This window comes from Oncorhynchus kisutch, linkage group LG4, assembly GCF_002021735.2.
Source record: "Oncorhynchus kisutch isolate 150728-3 linkage group LG4, Okis_V2, whole genome shotgun sequence".
NCBI classification, from domain to species: Eukaryota; Metazoa; Chordata; class Actinopteri; order Salmoniformes; family Salmonidae; genus Oncorhynchus; species Oncorhynchus kisutch.
The window spans coordinates 68633019-68651829 of record NC_034177.2 but is presented as its reverse complement, the minus strand read 5'-3'; the positions used below and the strand labels follow the sequence as shown (position 1 = coordinate 68651829).

The window sequence follows — 18811 nt, the reverse complement described above, 5'->3', positions numbered from 1 at the left end:
CACATTGTAGGATTTTTTATGAATTTATTTGCAAATTATGGTGGAAAATAAGTATTTGGTCACCTACAAACAAGCAAGATTTCTGGCTCTCACAGACCTGTAACTTCTTCTTTAAGAGGCTCCTCTGTCCTCCACTCGTTACCTGTATTAATGGCACCTGTTTGAACTTATCAGTATAAAAGACACCTGTCCACAACCTCAAACAGTCACACTCCAAACGCCACTATGGCCAAGACCAAAGAGCTGTCAAAGGACACCAGAAACAAAATTGTAGACTTGCACCAGGCTGGGAAGACAATCTGCAACAGGTAAGCAGCTTGGTTTGAAGAAATCAACTGTGGGAGCAATTATTAGGAAATGGAAGACAATCAAGACCACTGATAATCTCCCTCGATCTGGGGCTCCACGCAAGATCTCACCCCGTGGGGTCAAAATGATCACAAGAACAGTGAGCAAAAATCCCAGAACCACGCAGGGGGACCTAGTGAATGACCTGCAGAGAGCTGGGACCAAAGTAACAAATCCTACCATCAGTAACACACTACGCCGCCAGGGACTCAAATCCTGCAGTGCCAGGCGTGTCCCCCTGCTTAAGCCAGTACATGTCCAGGCCCGTCTGAAGTTTGCTAGAGAGCATTTGGATGATCCAGAAGAAGATTGGGAGAATGTGATATGGTCAGATGAAACAAAAATATAACTTTTTGGTAAAAACTCAACTCGTCGTGTTTGGAGGACAAAGAATGCTGAGTTGCATCCAAAGAACACCATACCTACTGTGAAGCATGGGGGTGGAAACATCATGCTTTGGGGCTGTTTTTCTGCAAAGGGACCAGGACGACTGATCCGTGTAAAGGAAAGAATGAATGGGGCCATGTATCGTGAGATTTTGAGTGAAAACCTTCCATCAGCAAGGGCATTGAAGATGAAAAGTGGCTGGGTCTTTCAGCATGACAATGATCCCAAACACACCGCCCGGGCAACGAAGGAGTGGGTTCGTAAGAAGCATTTCAAGGTCCTGGAGTGGTCTAGCCAGTCTCCAGATCTCAACCCCATAGAAAATCTTTGGAGGGAGTTGAAAGTCCGTGTTGCCCAGCAACAGCCCCAAAACATCACTGCTCTAGAGGAGATCTGCATGGAGGAATGGGCCAAAATACCAGTAACAGTGTGTGAAAACCTTGTGAAGACTTATAGAAAACGTTTGACCTCTGTCATTGCCAACAAAGGGTATATAACAAAGTATTGAGATAAACTTTTGTTATTGGCCAAATTCTTATTTTCCACCAGAATTTGCTAATAAATTCATTAAAAATCCTACAATGTGATTTTCTGGATTTTTTTCTCTCTAATTTTGTCTGTCATAGTTGAAGTGTACCTATGATGACAATTACAGGCCTCTCTCATCTTTTTAAGTGGAAGAACTTACACAATTGGTGGCTGACTAAATACTTTTTTGCCCCACTGTATATATTGCGATTCTCACGATTTCGACTCGATACTGCAATTTTATTGCGATTCGATATTCCAAATATATTGCTCACCATATGTCTGTTGCAGAAGGACAACAGAGAGCCACGAGAAAAATAGTTTTGATCAGTCATGTAAATAAAAGTGGCGAAAGCATATTGGCTCCCTATTTAAAAAAGATGTAGAAAAAGCTATGGAGGACAACTACTGGAGTTTTGGTGCAGGTACCACCAACTAGAGCAAAAATATTGCGATAGTCAAAACAATACGATATATCATCAAAAATAATATCCCGAAATGTAACCGACTGTGCAAAAGAGACACGTTAAAATAGTAGAGAGAGACATCTGTCAACATGTGACTTCCTTAGTAAAACAATGGACTCAATTCTTTGCAGACGGATACAAAAACTCTGCCTGAATGCGCCCGAAAGGCAGAAAGTGAGAAAAGGGAGAAGAGTGAGTGAGGCGCTACAGTAGAGGACAGTGTCTCGGGGGGCTCTGGGGGCAGAGATACGGTCCAGCGACCTCAACACCTTACAGATAAATCGATCACCTCTTGCTCCTGCCACATGACTCCGCTCAGAGAGGTGTTTGGGAGCTTTTTAATTGGTCGGGGACAGTCACACACTGCTTCCTGAGGCCCAGTGCTATTAGAGTTCCACAAAGAAAACAGACTATTTACACCGGCTCTTTCTCTGTTCAGGCAAGTGTACCGTACAGTACACCCACTCCCTTCCTATGACTCGTACCCCTAGGAAGGCGAGAAGTGCTACCATCTCCAACCACCCCCGCTGACACACATTTACACCCCCCTCGCCCCTATGGAGTCCTCACACTGTTCATGACTCACAGCTCCCTCTCGCCTCCATGCACAGGACGCAAGAATGGTCTTTCACAGCTGGCCAATCAATCGCTGAGACTCCATATAACTGGTTGGTATGTGTGAGAGTGTAGTAAAAGTGTTTGTGTCGCTAGCCTTTTCTTTCTTTGAATAGGTTTGAGGCACTCCCACTCCAACTCCCAAAACAAGGGATTCCCTTCTTACCAATTAAAATGTATTTGGAACAATTTCTCCCAGGCTATCTTTTCTGTTTCTCCCTCACCATCTTTTATTAGAGGGCCTCCCTTTCTCCTCTTTCGTTCCCCAGCCTCTTGCCAGCATTCTCAATTCATTCCCAAATCAATTCCACCGAGCACACAAAAAGTCCCGGAGGACCCCACATGCACACACAAAAAGACAAAAAGAGGAATCCACATGCACTGAAGATGCACGCACATGCACACACAAACAGAGGCTAATTTGCTATGGGGCCTTAATCTGTAAGAGAGTGTTTTTGTTCATGGGGTGTATGTAGCTAAGGATGAGTGATGGTGAGAAGCTGCGTGGCTCTAGCTGAAGGCCAGTGAGCAGAGCAGCCACAGAGAGACACCAGGCAGTATGTAGGTGTGCATAGAGGAACAGGCTCATTCAGAGGGCCGAGCAGACAGGGCACAGGAAACATCCCTTAATTAGCTCTCAGAGTTGGGGGGCTGCGAGGGTTCAAGGCCTTCCTCTTGGCACACGCACAGCGCTCACACACATCTTGCTCGCCCACAGCGCTCAAACACAAAACACTTACAGCGCTCACACATAGCAACGCACACACATAGTGACACACACACACAGTAGTGCTGAGAGGGGGACCACACAGGAGAGCTGCTTTTGTGCTTCTCCGCTCAGGTGGCCGCTTCAAACAGCACAGAGTCAACTGGGAGAGACATAGAACTAGAGAATGCAAAATGAAAACAGAGACAGAGAGACAGACAGAGACAGAGACACAGAGAGAGAGAAAGAGAGAGAGAGAAACACAGAATATAAATAGCCTACACAGGTCACCATATCCCTAGTCTGCATTGCGACACCTCTTAGCGGTCACCAACCTTTTCTGAGTTAAAATGAAAGCCAAGATCTACCACTCTGAATTATTTTTCAACATGACTTAAACAATGTGCACTCCAACATTACGCTAATAAAAATAGCTGTGTAGGAATGAAGTTTGTGCAGTAGGCCTAATAGATCACAGCATGGCAACACTTAGCCTGCTAATAATGTCCATCTCAGACCATATTATATTTCACATTTCAAATAATAACAATTAATCAGCATGTGCATTAGTTGAGAGGCACAGCTGAGCATAAATTGAAATAATTCACTTTTTTATTTGACTGGACTGATGGTACCTGCATCTGATAGTCAGTCTCAGCAGAGGGAGGGAGAGAGAAATTAGAGGGTCCGCCTCTCACAGTCCCTGCTCTTTCCCTCCCTCTGCTGAGACTGACCAGAGGGGGGGGACGCTGTCTTCCACCTGATGGCAACACTCGAGTTGCACCGCATTATTTCTGCCTCAGGCACAAATTCACGTTGTTGTTCCTATGACCAAAGAAAGTGAACTATTCCTCGATTCCTTTAAATAATCATTTAAAAAACACTGGCCTATCGATACAATTGGTTACTGGCAACTCATTCATTTCAGCTGTGGTGCAGGTTGTAGCACAAGTGGAAGTAGGGAGAAGCAAGCGTGATGGATTGTAAAAGTATTGAATAAAAACAGTGTTGACAGTGCTTTAAGAAATTTCAACATGAACACTCCTAAAAACAGAAGCGCGTTACTGTATTCTTTGACAGTCTCTCGCGGGTCATGGTTTTAAAGTTAGGAAATGTCACGTAGCTTAGTATCAAACTATTATTTATTCAAATGACAAGCGCAGCAATTTGCACCTGGCAGTAGGCTACGCGCTAATGTTCGTTCCATAATGCAATTAGCAGGAAAACAGTTGTGAAAAGATCCCTGCACATGAGGGCAGTTTCATGTAACAGATGAAAATATCAGTTCTAAATATAGGAAGAGGGAAGATCTAATATGCAACAACTAACATGGGTTGATAATATGACTAGGATTGTGCCTTTGGCTACTGGACAATGAAAGAAAGATATAAAATAATTGCCTCCACAGATATGGTCTGATTTTGGCTCGGCTACTTTGAAGCAAGGTAAGACATGTAAAACATTCAAGTTTCAAACAATGAAGTATATGTTTTCAAAATGCATACAACTCATTGCAAAGTTGTGTGTGATGCGCTGATGAAGCCTGCCTTCCGTTGCCTATGCATTTGCTGTATGAGATGCTGTAAGCTACTCGTGTGATGAATAAGATGGACCTACAAAACTAATATATTGTACACGTGCCAATTTAATTCCACAAAATTACGCAAATTAACCTATAGGCCGATAAGTATGACCAGTCAAATGTATTTACATGGACTGGTATTTCCATCAATGAAGCCTAAAAAGCATTTATTTAGCTATGGAATTTTATACTTTTTTCACTCAGACGATTAATTTGATTTATCGGCATTTCCACATTTGATTTTTTTTCATCTGCCAAAAGCTGACTATTCCCAGCTAATGGGAATAGTCAAACACAAGCTTGACCCCTCTGACTGACTAGTGAGCCGTCAGTCACATCGGGACCCTCCATTACTGTGAGAAAACTCGCCCTGAGGGCTATCTCTGGCTTCCTGTTCGGTCGAGGTCAGGGGTTAATTATAGTGTTACAGAAACAGAGATGTCACATCTCACATCTCACCCTTGAGATGGGACCTTGAGGGTCACTGGCGTGTAATGACTGACACATTTGTCATCATGTTTCTTCTCGCTGACAGAAGTGCTGACCATCTCTGGCTTTCGTAATGAGGTGACGGCATTGCTCACTCAAAGGCTTTCATCACATTACTGAATGAAAGCACAGACTGATGTACTTCACACAAGCACCACCAATACGGAGGTTTATTATAGGTGCATGGAAGGCCGACCGTAGTCCTTTCTTTAGAAGAAAAACAGCATATTTATCAAGATTAATTTTGAATCAAGAGCAGAAGACTACCACTTCAGGTGACCTATTTCCACACAGCCATTACACTGCTAGGGCAGACAACACAAGCCACTCACTTAAGCATTACATCTCTTTGGGGAAGGCTGAGCAGAGCTGAGTTTTTAGTGCAGCTGCTCTTATGCGCCTTACCCTTTTCCACCAGTGCTGTTCACGCAGTTAAGCAATGAAATGACAATATTATAGAGGCAGTCGACGCTTGAGAGATCCATGGAGAATGGAAGAACATAGGTGAAAAAAGGAAATATGAAGTGTTTATTTTTAAGGGCTGGTAAGAGTCTACTTAGCCTAGGTCGTTAGACTTGACAAACAGAGCTAACAATAGGAAAACAACACTAACAGCCATTAACAATTCTATATAATCTTAAGCTCCATTTCTTCACCTGAATATACTGGGTATTTTAGTCTCCCTTGGCTACAGACACAGCGAGTGCAGGCAGGCGGGCAGGCAGGCAGGCGGGCAGGCAGGCAGGCAGAGGCAACGCGATCAGGTAGGCAGGGGATTAATAAAGAGATCCAGCCGTTGCGTGTTCTCTGGCTCTGGGTAGATAAAAGCAATTTGGGAGTTGGAGCACATCAAAGACAAAGGGACTGTTGTTTTTTTTACCATGACAGAGGGCTATTTATCTTCCCCACAGTGGCCAGCATGCTAATCTCAGGCTGCTGCCAACCTTGCTACAAAACATCTGGACTCTCCACACACAGGTACACACACAGATACTCTTGACACACAGAACCACACTGACACACAGAACAACACTGGCACACAGAACCACACAGGCACACAGAACCACACAGGCACACAGAACAACACTGACACACAGAACCACACTGACACACAGAACCACACTGACACACAGAACCACACTGGCACACAGAACCACACAGGCACACAGAACCACACAGGCACACAGAACCACACAGGCACACAGAACCACACAGGCACACAGAACCACACTGGCACACAGAACAACACAGGCACACAGAACCACACAGGCACACAGAACCACACAGGCACACACAAAGCTCTTCCCAGTATAGAAGGAGAGGGAAGCAAGAGGACAGCAGTCAGTCAGCATAAAGTCGAGAAATATACATCAAATCAAATGAGTGGTACCTCTTTGAATGCTACAACTGCTACAATCTCCATAATTCTATAAGCTCTTAATGTATTTTCCCTCTCAACAGCAGGGCACTTTGACATCCACATCTCTGCACTAAAATAACCAAGACAAAAAAACATGGGAAAAGTGACGAACTGCACGTGTGTGTATTCCATTATATTCATCCTTGAGCGCAGAGGGCATTCTAATGTATATCTGCTATGCCGTGAAACATGAGCTTTGACACACAGAGAGAAACACTGCAAATAGATTTACCAGAACATTAATAGTACAAACACAGTCCACTGTGCAGATGAAAAGAACATTTGTTAGGGCCAGTAAATTCAATGTTTCCCATAAATGAGTCCTCTGAAATTTCATCAAAGTGTAATTCAACAATAACAGGCCTACACAGGCATATGGACATTAGCAGCTAGCTACTACACTGTATCCATGAATACTAATAGCTACATTTAGTACAGATACGCTATGTAAGAAAAAAATATGCACCATTCTGCCTTTTGTTAGAATGCCTCACGGAACATTGACCCCCTTCATAGACTTTGACCCAGATACATAGCGACCTTAACACCGGCGAAAACAGATAGAAAACAATCTCCTGTACAAAAGTCAAACACACTCGGCCTCTTTACACCACACTACTGTGACGTCCAGGACTCAAATCTCTAACAATAAAGCAGGCATTTTGACTGCTCCTGAATTAAACAATTGTATTCCTCTGCCATTTAAGTCATGCCCCCCTCAGTCCTTGACTTTTCCTAAATAGGTCTATATAACACACTGCCTTTGTTAGAATCTTAGTATCACAAACCAAACTGGAGTTACAAGCAGTTTAAAAGGGGGCATGTCATTTTTTGGGGGGGGGGGGGGGGGGGGTTCCCCAGTTGCCCCCACCTCTTCCAACAGTGCAGTGCCCAGCTGATAATCACCCTGATAGTTGCCCTGAAACTGAACCTAAACTATACAGAAACTAAATTTCACACATAACAGATGAAATGAATGATAGTATAGTATAATGAGGGAGAAAAGGGGGAGTTGATGAGCGAGGGGGAAGCGAGCGATGCATAATAATGTCATCACCAACTGTGAATGAAGAACAGGGCGGACCATTCTACTGTATTGATCCATTCTAAAATCTCAAAATGGTATGTATCCTATATCAGTCCAGTGAATCCCAGCAGTCTTATCAGTCTCCTCTGGCCTACTTGAAGTGGGCTACACAGTGGGAGTGTGGGTAATTGTACATGCTGAACGCCTTTCCATATCTGGGAAAATATCGGGTGGCAATTGAGCAAGTGTCAGAGAATGTGGTAACCAGGGCTTGTGGAACTTACGTTGGCATGGGGAGAAATGTCACCAATTTCTTCACTTCACTGTCATTGGCAAACAAGTTGCTTGCCAAGAAGACAAGCCTTGTCGGCACCATGAACAAAGTGAGAAGGGAGCACCATCCCTCTGCGCAAAATAAGGCACCTGCACAGCCGCTGTACGGTGGTGAAGAATGACAAGGCAAAACTCACAAGGCAAGAAAGAACGTTTCTGTCACCAGTACAATGAGCACACCGACAGGGACAGAGAGAAAACCGGAGACTATTATGCACTACAACCAAACGAAGGTATGTCAAAGTCAAGCAAGTGAAAGTGAAAGTGACAAAGATGTGTGTCGACAAGGGATAACAGCTAAATGAAATCCAACTGATCCCAGGACGCACACAATGTATGCATGAGCTGACAATAATGGACTATTTTTGACTACTCTCATAAGGACACATTCATTATTATGCCATTTTTGCTTTTGTGCTGATTTTCACTATTTATCAAGCACACTTGGCACTTATTGTGTTTAGGCTACTGATGTTTTCCCCATTTCCCCATCTTGGTGGTTGGGGTGTTTTCTATTTTATTTTTTACTTAAGCTGTGACCGTGTTCCAACACATATGCTTTCTGTTTCATAGTTGCAACAAAGGCAACGTATTACACTGAACAAAAATATAAACTCAACATGTAAAGTGTTGGTCCCATGTTTCAAATAAAAGATCCGAGAAATGTTTCATATGCACAAAAAGCGTTTCTCTCAAATGCTGTGCAGAAATTTGTTTACATCCCTGTTAGTGAGGATTTCTCCTTTCCCAAGATAATCCATAAACCTGACAGGTGTGGCATATCAAGAAGCTGATTAAACAGCATAATCATTACACAGGTACATCTTGTGCTGGGGACAATAAAAGGCCACTAAAAGGTGCAGTTTTGTAACACAACACCTCAAATGTCTCAAGTTCTGAGGGAGTGTGCAATTGGTATGCTGACATCAGAGCTGTTGCCAGATAATTAAATGTTAATTTCTCTACCATAAGCCACCTCCAATGTCGTTTTAGAGAATTTGACAGTACGTCCAACCGGCCTCACAATGACAAGCGGTTTGCTGATGTCAACGTTCAGAGTGTCCCCATGGTGGCGGTGGGGTTATGGTATGGGCAGGCATAAGCTACGAACAACGAAACACAATTGCATTTTATCAAAGGCAATTTGAATGCACAGAGATACCGTGATGAGTTCCTGAGGCCCATTGTCATGGTATTCATCCGCCACCATCACCTCATGTTTCAAGAATCTGTACACTATTTTTGGAAGCTCAAAATGTACCAGTTCTTCCATGGCCTGCATACTCACCAGACATGTCACCCATTGAGCATGTTTTATTTTTTATTTAACTAGGCAAGTCAGTTAAGAACAAATTCTTATTTTCAATGACGGCCTAGGAACAGTGGGTTAACTGCCTGTTCAGGGGCAGAGCAACAGATTTGTACCTTGTCAGCTCGGGGGTTTGAACTTACAACCTTCCGGTTACTAGTCCAACGCTCTAACCACTAGAAGGATTCTCTCGATCGATGTGTACGACAGCGTGTTCCAGCCATTGCAGGGAAGTGGGACAACATTTCCCAGGCCTAATCAACTCTATGCGAAGTAGGTATGTTGCGCTGCATGTGGGAAAATGGTGGTCACACCAGATACTGACTGGTTTTCTGATCCACGCCCCTACCATTTTTTTAAGGAATGTGTGACCAACAGACGCATATCTGTATTCCCAGTCATATGAAATCCATAGATTAGGGCCGAATAAAATAATTTCCATTGACTGATTTCCTTATATGAACTGTAACTCAGTAAAATCTTTGACATTTTTACATGTTGCGTTTATATTTTTGTTCATTATAATTACACTGTTAGAAAGTTGCTTGAAGGGGGGTCTCTCGAGGCCCAGCGGTTCTAATGATGAGAGGTCTACCACACTACACCTCCGGAGGCTTTTAAAATATCCACACATTTGTGAACCATTGCATTAATCAAGTGTGCAACACTATGTGCAATATGGTTTAGATGAGAAGCTCCTGTATAGTTTGAATTGCCATTCTGTGTGTCTATATACTATGGTATTTACGGTATGTTTAATAAATGCACTCACACATGAAGCAGGAATGTGACTTTGGCCACACCATATCCAAGGTTAGTGTACACAGAAAAGTTGCAAATCTGATGTAAATCCACCTAGAGTCTCTGACCTCTTGTTGCTGTGGAGACTTCCTCTGGTGCTGTCCTTGTGTCTGTCCCTCAGGCGTGTTGCGTCTGTCTGTCCGTCAGTCTCAGAAGGCCTGTAGAAGGGACAAATTGAGGGTCAAGGCCAGGCAGATGGACAGCCCTGCTAGGTAAGGCAGCACCATCATGGTAACTATTAGCTTTAGCTAGGCATTTATCTGGTCAATGGAAGGCTGCCTCCGCCTCTCAACAGCAACAGCCTTCAATGCAAACAAACACATGAAAACACCCACATGGAAATTTATGAGAGGAGGTAGTAGGCAAAGCATTGGGTTAGCATTTGTTTACCTCCACCACCCCTCCTAAACTAGGAATATCATGATAGACCAAATCAAAAGGACATTGTGTACCAGAACAGTGTTTCTCCTTCAGCTAGCACTGCTCTTACACAACAGATTCAACTATTCAAATAATCACCCACGTGATCATGTGAAACCCAGCGTGCATTCTGTCTAGGGGGATTCATCACTGCTCTACAATGACACTCTCCCTTTTGTGCATGTGTATATGAGCAACACAGTACAGAGGGTGGCTCCTTTGTTCTCCACCACCCAGAATCCCATTTTAAATGTTTCATAGTGCTCAGAGAGACCGCAGCCATCTCCTCTGTGGGAGGGGGGACCGGGGGGAACAGCGCAAGAGGACCGACACAACACACATACTTGTTCATTTAAAACCAGTGACATAAAAACATATGTACACAAGTGGGAACCAAAACAAATCTCACACAACACCTTAGTTAACCAGAATTCATAGACATGTCACATACTGAGTATATGTTGTGTATCAGAGTCCCCTAGTAGGACCTCTGCTCCCAGACCCAGTGGCTATCCTAATATTGATAGTGCAGCTCAAACAAACCCTGGTTATCAGAGCTGGCTGCTCACCAGAATCAACACAGAAGACCGTGGCTAGAGCTATGGCCCATTCTCTAACATAGAGCATCAGACTAACCTGTGGTGTTAGAGAGCCCGTAGGAGGCACTCTTTCCTCTGGTCAAAAAATAATTAATATATCCCAATGTCCCAGGGCAGTGATTGGGGATATTGTGTGTCAATGTGTTTTCAACAGGACAATGACCCAACACACCTCCAGGCTGTGTAAAGGCTATGGGAGCAAGAAGGAGAGTGATGGAGTGCTGCATCAGATGACCTGGCCTCCACAATCACCTAACCTCAACCCAATTGAGATGGTTTGGGATGAGTTGGACTACAGAGTGAAGGAAAAGCAGCCAACAAGTGCTCAGCATATGTGGGAACTCCTTCAAGACTGTATTCCAAGAGAAGCTGGTTGAAAGAATGCCAAGCTGTCATCAAGGCAAAGGGTGGCTACTTTGAATAATCTCAAATCTCAAATATATTTTGATTTGTTTAACACTTTTTTGGTTACTACATGATTTCATTATATAAATAATATATTAGTGATGCACCGATATGACATTTTTGAAGGCCAGCATCCCGGAGTCGCCTCTTCACTGTTGACATTGAGACTGGTGTTTTGCGGGTACTATTTAATGAAGCTGCCAGTTGAGGACTTGTGAGGCATCTTTTTCTCAAACTAGACACTAATGTACATGTGGTTAGAGCCCGTTTGCGCTGTTCTGTGAAGGGAGTAGTACACAGTGTTGTACGAGATCTTCAGTTTCTTGGCAATTTCTCAAATGGAATTGCCTTCATTTCCCAGAACAAGAATAGACTGACGAGTTTCAGAAGAAAAGCTTTGTTTCTGGCCATTTTGAGTCTGTAATCGAACCCACAAACGCTGATGCTCCAGATACTCAACTAGTCTAAAGAATGTCAGTTTTATTGCTTCTTTAAATCAGAACAACAGTTTTCAGCTGTGCTAACAATTGCAAAGGAGTTTTCTAATGATCAATTAGCCTTTTAAAATGATAAACTTGGATTAGCTAACACAATGTGTAATTGGAATACAGGAGTGATGGTTACTGATAATGGGCCTCTGAAATATCTACATAGACGTACATAAAACATATTTTAAAAAGCAGTTTCCAGCTACAATAGTCATTTACAACATTAACAACGTCTACACTATTTCTGATCAATTTGATGTTATTTTAATGGACAAAAAAATGACCCCAAACGTTTGAACGGTAGCGTATGTATATATATATATATACACTGCTCAAAAAAATAAAAGGGAACACTTAAACAACACAATGTAACTCCAAGTCAATCACACTTCTGTGAAATCAAACTGTCCACTTAGGAAGCAACACTGATTGACAATAAATGTCACATGCTGTTGTGCAAATGGAATAGACAACAGGTGGAAATTATAGGCAATTAGCAAGACACCCCCAATAAAGGAGTGGTTCTGCAGGTGGTGACCACAGACCACTACTCAGTTCCTATGCTTCCTGGCTGATGTTTTGGTCACTTTTGAATGCTGCCGGTGCTTTGACTCTAGTGGTAGCATGAGACGGAGTCTACAACCCACACAAGTGGCTCAGGTAGTGCAGCTCATCCAGGATGGCACATCAATGCGAGCTGTGGCAAGAAGGTTTGCTGTGTCTGTCAGCGTAGTGTCCAGAGCATGGAGGCGCTACCAGGAGACAGGCCAGTACATCAGGAGACGTGGAGGAGGCCGTAGGAGGGCAACAACCCAGCAGCAGGACCGCTACCTCCGCCTTTGTGCAAGGAGGAGCAGGAGGAGCACTGTCAGAGCCCTGCAAAATGACCTCCAGCAGGCCACAAATGTGCATGTGTCTGCTCAAACGGTCAGAAACAGACTCGATGAGGGTGGCATGAGGGCCCGACGTCCACAGGTGGAGGTTGTGCTTACAGCCCAACACCGTGCAGGACGTTTGGCATTTGCCAGAGAACACCAAGATTGGCAAATTCGCCACTGGCGCCCTGTGCTCTTCACAGATGAAAGCAGGTTCACACTGAGCACGTGACAGACGTGACAGAGTCTGGAGACGCTGTGGAGAACGTTCTGCTGCCTGCAACATCCTCCAGCATGACCGGTTTGGCGGTGGGTCAGTCATGGTGCGGGGTGGCATTTCTTTGGGGGGCCGCACAGCCCTCCATGTGCTTGCCAGAGGCAGCCTGACTGCCATTAGGTACTGAGATGAGATCCTCAGACCCCTTGTGAGACCATATGCTGGTGCGGTTGGCCCTGGGTTCCTCCTAATGCAAGACAATGCTAGACCTCATGTGGCTGGAGTGTGTCAGCAGTTCCTGCAAGAAGAATGCATTGATGCCATGGACTGGCCCGCCCGTTCCCCAGACCTGAATCCAATTGAGCACATCTGGGACATCATGTCTCGCTCCATCAACCAACGTTGCACCACAGACTGTCCAGGAGTTGGGGGATGCTTTAGTCCAGGTCTGGGAGGAGATCCCTCAGGAGACCATCCGCCACCTCATCAGGAGCATGCCCAGGCGTTGTAGGGAGGTCATACAGGCACGTGGAGGCCACACCCACTACTGAGCCTCATTTTGACTTGTTTTAAGGACATTACATCAAAGTTGGATCAGCCTGTAGTGTGGTTTTCCACTTTAATTTTGAGTGTGACTCCAAATCCAGACCTCCATGGGTTGATAACATTCATTTCCATTGATAATTTTTGTGTGATTGTTGTCAGCACATTCAACTATGTAAAGAAAAAAGTGTTTAATAAGAATATTTCATTCATTCAGATCTAGGATGTGTTATTTTAGTGTTCCCTTTATTTTTTTAAGCAGTATATATATATATATATAAATTAAACTATCACCTAAAAGAACAACTGAAGAACACCAGACTTGTGCACATACTCCTCCAGGCCTAGGACCCTCACACTACCTGGATTCAGAGCCTGCCCCTCCACTTCCTACCTCCCTCTTCCTTCCTCATGACACACACTCTCTTCTTCCCTTCACATCACTCAATATCCCCTCCCTTTGTTTCTCCCTCGACCCCTCTCATGACCCCCCCCTTCCCTCTCCTCCATTCCCCAGGGCGAGGTGGGGGGAGTCTATTATCAATCTATTCAGCCATAAGGCCACTAACTGATTGGCTAATGGGAGGTCCTCTCCCTCTATCAGTGTGCTACTGCTTCACAGTCTGATCTCAGCAGCCTTCAGAGGACCATTCTGGGCCCTTAATAGCACTGGATCAATCACCTGTCACAGCTAGTCATGCACATATTCCGTATGCTCTACAGCATAGCATAGTAAATACACTGTAACTGCAATGGTCATCACACAGATACATATACTTTTGCATGCACACACACACACAGATAAAAAGACAGACAGACACACTTAACATAATGTACACAATTGCAAACACAAACACAAACTCGCTCTCACACACACACACACACACACACACACACACACACACACACACACACACACACATACATACATACATACAGTCAGCCCATCCATGCAGACAGACAGCAGGGTGCCTCACAAAGCCAAACTAAGAGCATTGGTTAGTGTGTTTCCATCGACTTGCCAGGAGCGTGCCCACCCACCCACGCATGTATATCGATGGGGCAATGGAAGAAATATAATTTTAAGCTGTAGCTGTGTCACTGGTGAAGGAAGTGGGACTGAAGGATGGTGAGGGACAGGGAGAAACGCACACAGAAGCATATTAATTGTCCCCTACATGCACACACACAAGGCTCGAAATGAAGGTCGTCCTTTAAAAAAGGTGTCTGGGACAGTTCAAAATAGACGTTGATACAGTTGCGGGACGATAGGCCAGAAAAATATCAAATGTATAGAACAGTGGTTCCATACTAAACTGTTTAAACACAAAGACGAGGCTGATTAAACAGATCACAACATTTAGCTTAGAAGTTGACAAACTATGAATAATGCACATTATAAGCGCAGCAATGTGTTCACTCGTCTCGGCCATATGCGTGAATGTTCCAAAATGATATTACCCGAGAACACCATTCCCAGAAGGCACACTTGATACGAGCGGTTTTTATAATGCGACAGCGACGGATATGCAGCCTAATGGTAGAAACTTAGAAAGAAGGAACATCTGAAGATGCAACAATATGATTGTGTTTTACTGCCCTTGGACAGTAGAATAAATGCTGGTTTCAACGGCAAACCAAGAAATCGCTGCTTTTTTTCCTATGTTCGGATTTTGGCTAAAGGTTGTTAAAAGCAGGGTAAAATAGGCTATGCAAAACGTCCAGGTTTCAAACAATGATATGGTTGGCTAGGCATTGCATATGTCATTATTTAGGTTATGGAAAAGTATAATATTACAATATATCATTCCAATGTTGGGTAAATAAGCCTATTAGCATACACATTTGACTCTCTCCTAGCTTGTCTGCGGGGCCGGAGCGGATGTTTCGTGCCCGGTAGTTGCTGTGGCATTTGCATTGTTTGTAGACTATGGCTAGCTACTATAGTATTCTAGTGAATATGGTTGATTCTCCCTGACCTGAAACAAATGTACACACTAAAATGTGCCAAGTACTTCAGCCTCGCGCTGCAACACTGCCTGGCGTGCGCACGTGAAGAGCGGAGTGACAGATTCATTTTTAGAAGCACTGCGCTCAGGCATAAACGTTACTTTCTTTTACTTCAAACGGAAGTCTACTGAAGTGAGACTTTTTTCCTTGTGTTCCTTGGCTATTTTCATTGTTTGGTTCACAAGCTAGGTTGTTTTTCGGATGTTTGAGTTTCAACTGCTAGAAAAGAGAAGCAACGCGGATACTAGTCCGTCTCACAGGCACAAACATGATTGAACATAACCTCCGGCTTTAGAGGGAAGATGAACGGTTTTGTCTCATCTGTCATATGTTGGTTAACCCTCACGTTGTGTTCATTTCATGTTCATTCATTCTGTGTTCCCGGTCCAAAATGACTGCCCCATTATAGCGGATTATAAATCCATATATTATCACCTAATGCTGTGTTCGATCTTTTTTTTTTATCAACTTAAGGTATTGTGAACATTACACGTTTTGAACTTCTATTTGCTATTTATGGGCTGTAGGCCTCATTGACCTGAGCTCAAACAACTAGTTTTTGAGTTAAAAAAGCATAATGTATGGATTATTTTGACTAACAAATACTCAGATGAAAAATTGTGCTATTTATCAGACTACTTTGTGTCAAAGTTAAACAAGGACGTTTGTTTTTAAACCATTTAAAATGTTTAAATAGTGGTACAAAATAACATCTGTTGTGATCCTGGTCAAAACTGCCCGCCATGATTTTAGTAGTAAAGAAAGGACATAGGCCCAAAACTACACATGCAAACTTGACCATATTACAAAATTAATGTCGGAACACATTAAAGAACAACAGTAACAATAACAGTACTACTAACAAAAACATAAAAATATTCACAATCTGTCAATCAGTGGTGGTTCCATTTTGTGTGTTCTCATGCACATGTTGTACAATGCGTGGCGGTTGTTGCATGTGCCTTGCAAATATATGCACTGGATATATGGCACATAATGCTCGTTTTGACATCTCTTGGTGCACACAGATTGCACCTCTTCCCCTTGTGACAATCAGATTAAATTAAATACATTTTTCGGAGAAAACTTACCGGTTCAATTCGACCAGAACACAAAAGGAGGATTAAAAAATTTAATTAAACAATATACCACATTATTTCTTACTAGTAATACATTTATTGCTTTAGAAACATTGCAAAAGCATGATCATCCATTTTTTTGTGTTTTATTGTTGTAATTTAAGGAAGAGAAAATATTTTGGCTGGTAAAAAATCTGAGCGGCTGGTAGAATTTTAAATCTACCTGCCACACAGTGGCTGTGTACCAAAAAGTACATTTTAGGCCCTGGCCATTAGCAAGTGGTGGTACTGAAAAAGGTCAAGGCGACCATTATTCAGTGACTGAAGAGGGAGGGTGAAGCAGAGAAAGTGAAGGCTGGGGAACACACACACTTTCTTCTTTGTATATTGTTGTGTTATGTTGTTTAATGGGGCAGCTGGTGGTGGATTGAAATGTCTAACTTAAGTTTATTCAGTAACCAGTTCACAATAACATTGTTCTGTCTTTGATCGCCCCCCATCTAGCTTCAGAGTTTGTTCTGTTAGGTGACCTAAACTGGGATATGCACCCCGGCAGTCCTACAATCTAAGCTGGATGTCCTTCATCTCACACAAATCATCAAGGAACCCACCAGGTACAACCCTACATCTGTAAACATGGGCACCCTCATAGACGTTATCCTGACCAACTGGCCCTCCAAATACACCTCCGCTGTCTTCAAATCAGGATCTCAGCGATCACTGCCTCATTGCCTGTATCCACTACGGGTCCGCAGTCAAACGACCACCCCTCATCACTGTCAAACGCTCCCTAAAACACTTCCTCGAGCAGGCCTTTCTAATCGACCTGGCCCGGGTATCCTGGAAGGATATTGACCTCATCCCGTCAGTTGAGGATGCCTGGTCATTCTTTAAAAGTAACTTTCTCACCATCTTAGATAGGCATGCTCCGTTCAAAAAATTCAGAACTAAGAACAGATATACCCTTGGTTCACTCCAGCCCTGACTGCCCTCGACCAGCACAAAAACATCCTGTGGCGGACTGCAATAGCATCGAATAGTCCCAGCAATATGCAGCTGTTCAGGGAAGTCAGGAACCAATACACGCAGTCAGTCAGGAAAGCAAAGGCCAGCTTTTTCAAGCAGAAATTTGCATCCTGTAGCTCTAACTCCAAAAAGTTCTGGGACACTGCACCTCCTCCCAGCTGCCCACTGCACTGAGGCTAGGTAACACGGTCACCACCGATAAATCCATGATAATCGAAAACTTCAACAAGCATTTCTCAACGGCTGGCCATGCCTTCCTCCTGGCTACTCCAATCTCGGCCAACAACTCCACCCCCCCCCCGCAACTACTGGCCCAGGCCTGCCAGCTTCTCCTTTACCCAAATCCAGATAGCAGATGTTCTGAAAGAGCTGCAAAACCTGGACCCGTACAAATCAGCTGGTCTTGACAATCTGGACCCTCTATTTCTGAAACTATCCGCCATTGTCGCAACCCCTATTACCAGCCTGTTCAACCTCTCTTTCATATCGTCTAAGATCCCCAAGAATTGGAAAGCTGCCGCAGTCATCCCCCTCTTCAAAGGGGGAGACACCCTGGACCCAAACTGTTACAGACCGATATCCATCCTGCCCTGCCTATCTAAGGTCTTCGAAAGCCAAGTCAACAAACAGATCACTGACCATCTCGAATCCCACCGTACCTTATCCGCTGTGCAATCGGGTTTTCGAGCCGGTCACGGGTGCACCTCAGCCACGCTCAAGGTACTAAACGATATCATAACCGCCATCGATAAAAGACAGTACTGTGCAGCCGTCTTCATCGACCTGGCCAAGGCTTTCGACTCTGTCAATCACCATATTCTTATCGGCAGACTCAGTAGCCTCGGTTTTTCTAATGACTGCCTTGCCTGGTTCACCAACTACTTTGCAGACAGAGTTCAGTGTGTCAAATCGGAGGACATGTTGTCCGGTCCTCTGGCATTCTCTATGGGGGTGCCACAGGGTTCAATTCTCGGGCCGACTCTTTTCTCTGTATATATCAATGATGTTGCTCTTGCTGCGGGTGATTCCCTGATCCACCTCTACGCAGACGACACCATTCTGTATACTTCTGGCCCTTCCTTGGACACTGTGCTATCTAACCTCCAAACGAGCTTCAATGCCATACAACACTCCTTC

The 18811-nt window shown here is 43.9% G+C and overlaps 1 protein-coding gene across 5 annotated transcripts in view; it reads right to left on the bottom strand.

The window, feature by feature from the left end:
• Positions 1-18811, bottom strand: part of ndst2a (N-deacetylase/N-sulfotransferase (heparan glucosaminyl) 2a) — a 169697-nt gene that overhangs the window by 31738 nt on the left and 119148 nt on the right. For 3 of the 5 annotated variants that reach the window (XM_020481742.2, XM_031823494.1, XM_031823493.1), the window contains one exon: positions 10081-10170. The gene's annotated coding sequence lies outside the window, so the exon portion shown is untranslated. Of the gene's footprint in view, positions 1-5778; positions 5936-10080; positions 10709-18811 lie in introns of those variants that run through there. The other 2 variants (XM_031823495.1, XM_020481743.2) reach the window with 2 other exon arrangements.